Genomic DNA, 4,433 nt, shown 5'->3' with positions numbered 1-4,433 from the left:
TATGCTTAGTTAAATTATAATTTGGAAGGTAATTCTATAGCCAATAATTAATGTCACAATCCATGCTGACAAATACATTTGTCAAAATGATTATTTGCCTTTTCGTAAACCAATGCGTCTTATTCAAACAAGGGCACAGAACAAAGACTATCGGGGAAAGGGCATGCTTTACCAGCTAATGATCTTTCATAACATCCCTAGTTGATTTAGTGTTCCAATGTCAGTGAACTATAAAACAGGCTTATACGTTGGGAAACACAAACACCCGTTAGGATGGTTTCGTCTGAACCACTTTGTGTCGTTGACAATGATAATTGATCTGAAAAGTTCTCTTACGTGGTTATACATCAATCTTATCTAAGGCTCAGTTACATCTCTGAAAGCGTGCAAAAACGAACCGGAAAATATGTGATTTGCATTTTTTTTAATTTTCTTCACATAAAGGATACTGTTTCAACCTTGATGTAAACGTAGTTTTTTAACTGGCTAAAAGGTGGTCAAAATGAAAAACAGTGCTCCAAGTATGCAGCAAAATAAATTAATGGTATTCAACCAAGGAAAACAGTACTAAAATAGTCTATTAATAAAACTTTACAATGAACCTTAATCTAAACGTGACCGGGTAACAAAATCTATCTAATATAATGGCATACTCAAGTGTTCAGTGTCCGACAAGAGCGCTGTTTTTACCTTTTGACTTCAACACATCCTTGACACGCGACAGTCCTCGAATAATCTATATGCCAACATACAGGTTCAGCCAATAGTTGGCAAAGAATAATGGCAGAAACGTCCTATCCCACTAGCTGTAACTCTTTAAATTTGTTGACCTGAAAAGCTTTCTATTTTTTCTGGTTTTCTTTAAATTCTACCAATTTAAAGGATATAGTCCTACTGAAAAATTGAACAAGTATATTTAAATTTTAACCGTTATTTGATTTCTCGCCATTTTTAAAAACTGGTAATATTATTTATCCCCTGCAAACGCTGTCAATGCTGGACAAGGCCCCACATCACTGGTAGTGATGCTGTACCCTGGCCAGCTACAACACCGGCAAAATTAAGGAATACCCAACTCATGTCTTTGTGGGTGAAATGGGCCACCAAATGGGTGACCATTTAATGAAAAACTGTAACTGTAAAATACATCAAACAGGCCACTAATTGATGACACACATAGTACAAAACGTGTGACCTTACAATAACTAACCTACTTATACGTGCGTAAAAGTGAGACACATCAATTGGGCCAAAAAATTGGTGACCAATAAACTGATACACAAAAAAATTTCCTTACAATGATTAACATGCTCATAACTGTGAAATACATAAAGTGGGCAACAAAATGGGTGACCAATTAACAGTCTAACAAAGAATTCACCTACATAGGTAACTCATTTAATCTTGCCGCCAATCTTGTGGGGCCCAAACACGCCACAAGACACACCGTGCACCTTGTGTCGGCCTAAAGTTCAGATGAGGTCCAGGTGCCGAAATGGCAGTCTTGCCTGGAGGACCGTCTCAGGGCAAAAGATGATAGGACAAGCCTTCATGATGACCTCTTGAACCCCCCCCCCACAGGTGGCGCTGTATGAACGTTTGCAGGAGATAAAACAAAAGCATATGATGTCCCAGTGGAAAACATTCAGCACTATGCATTACACTAGACTACTCTGTTACTCTGTTATTTCTATGAAGATTCCAATGCATATCGCGACCTACAGTGTTTTTGCTTTATTTGCATGAGGGTGTCATTTTACGTTTGGGCACGCGTTTATTATTTATCTTGTTCAAAATTGCGCATGCAGTCCCAGAGGGCAGTTTATTATTTATATAAACACTCCTCAGTGAATACATTCCCACAAACTTGTTTTAGTTTGAAAGTATAATCACAATATAATGCCAACAGATACAGCTAGTGGGTCTTTAAGTTCGTGGTAACACACTCCCCGGAACGGAATTTCCTTGCATGTCCTCCAGAACCACAAACGAGACTTTTTTTTGATGTCCACCTTAATCCACTGAGGAAACATCTTTGGATGCCCACCAGAATCCACAGTAGCAGTGGGAAGACCGTACCCACAGTCCCCAAACTTCACATCAGACACTTAAGTGACATGGAAGACACAGCGATAAGGCAGCAAGCGAACATTTAAAAGGTCAGGAAATTCATGAACGTACCTGATCAGGTAACACAATGGAACAACGTAACAATATTATAAGAATTAACAATGCTGGGATTGAATTACTAAATCAATTGTTTCGTCAGTCGACTTTGAGTTCTTAAATCCACTTCTCAGTAAATTATGGTAACCATGCTTTGCCAGAACTATTAACATACAACCAAAATACAGTAAAGCAATTAATACATGCACAGTTATTAGCAAACATGGTACGAGTCATTTTGCCATATTTTATTCACTAAGGTAGCAACATGGCAATGTTCCAAATTATATAATCAAATATACATATAAGCTATATTTCTTTGTTCGCATAGTACTAATCAGAAATGAGCAAGTTGTCAAGTAAGTGACCAGTCATAAATTGTGTTAGCAGACAAAATAACATACTTTTCCATAGGAAATCATTTTAGAGCACAGTATATATAGCATAAATCAGAATACATTTGAACGGGGCAAATTAAAACCTAACTGACATAAGAGTGGTATTACAACAGTATCGCAACGATTTATGCTGATGATACAATATTAAATATCAATGTTATCAATAAGATTGCACCAGACTTGAACTTGTTTCCGGCTAAGCAATACTTGATAAAATCACTGAAAGTGCAAAAAGTAGACGTCCAAGCCTATTGGCTTGGCCTCTACTTGTTTTGATGGGGTTTTTACGCTTCTTCTTCTTTCTTCTTTCTTCTGTCAATTCTTTGCCAGCCTAGATCTGGAAAACTTCTGCATGTACACTCTCAAATGTGGCACAGTGATTAGGCCAATGACAGTTGGTGTGCCTGACCTTGAATTTTCAATTAGTCACATGACCTGGTGGCCATATTGGATTTTCCTATAACCTAAAAGTAGCTTCTACTAATGCCCCAGGGGTCAGTTCCATTTGAAATTTGGCGTATAGCAATGATTTTATCTCTTCTTTAAAATTTGCAAATAAAATCGACAGTGGTCATTTGACCTTGGCGCCATATTGAATTTTCCAAAGATCTAATTTAATCCTCTAAAAATCGTAAACTCTAGAACCAACAGACCATATCTACTGAAATTTTACTCATGTCATGAAATGCCATGCATGTCTTATAGGAAGGGTCATCATTTTTCGCGCAACAAAAAGAAGGCTAGATGTAACCAAAGTTACACAGGTCTTATTGTTGAGAATAAACCCTTGCCCCAGCCAATCATGTACTTCCATGTACTTTTCATGACTTTTGTACTCCAATTTCACATTCATATAGTACAAGACAAAAGGAACGAAATGATCTGGAAATACCCAAAGCTAAACACAGAGTAGGTCAGTTTACAGTAAAATATACAGCAACAAACACTTGGAACAGCATACCTGATATCATACGGAACATAACAAATAGAAATAGTTTTAAACGTGAATATAGAAAACATCTCCAATCTCTTGTCTAAAGAAATGTATCACTGTAATATATTTCTGATTTCTTTATATTTTTTTTCTTTTCTGAGTAGTTTTCTGTAATGTAATTACGTGTGTTTCTGAGGAACAGCTTGCCCACATTCTTTTGCCAAAATATGTTAATGAGGCTGGAGGCGGACTCGATTAGTTGCTGGACAACTATTTTCCGTACTCCTTTTCCCTCCTTCTGTGTAATCGATTTATTGTAAATTTACATTTGATCTTCACTTGTTTTTGGGAATAAACATTATTATTAATCAGATGGCCACATTTCAGCTAAGTATATCATAATGTGAAATTTGATCTTTTTTAATGAATTACTTTAAACTTTGCAGAAGGAAAGTATTTGTAAAGGTTAAAACGTATTTTTGTAAAATTCAAAGTTCAAATTATATGTAAAACAAAGCTACATGAGGGCACTGTAATTAGGGGACAATGGGGAGAGCCAGTGGCACGAGCAATACATCGAATCGACCGGCTGTTTTGCTGTTTGTCGGATTTATTTCTCGTATTTCAGTTTCTTTTTATCTTAATTAATGTATGAACGTCTATATTTTCCAGTTCCTTTCTTCATTTTGCTATTTCGCCGTTTCGCGATTTCGTCAATGATAATCAACCAAGCCATTTTTTCTATTGCTTACACATTCATTTTGAAAGTAAATTTGGCAAGAGTGGCGTGAAAGAAGGAATAAAAATGAAGAAGGTTGATTGATCCAACCAAACGTTATGTATTTATTGAATTTAAAAATGGCAATTTCGAGGGGGGGGGGCAGCGTTTGGTAATTTCGTTAAATTTCTGCCGTAATGACCTTATTTATCTGCTG

Source organism: Ptychodera flava, chromosome 1, assembly GCF_041260155.1.
Source record: "Ptychodera flava strain L36383 chromosome 1, AS_Pfla_20210202, whole genome shotgun sequence".
NCBI classification, from domain to species: Eukaryota; Metazoa; Hemichordata; class Enteropneusta; family Ptychoderidae; genus Ptychodera; species Ptychodera flava.
Note: the sequence above shows the minus strand (reverse complement) of the source record.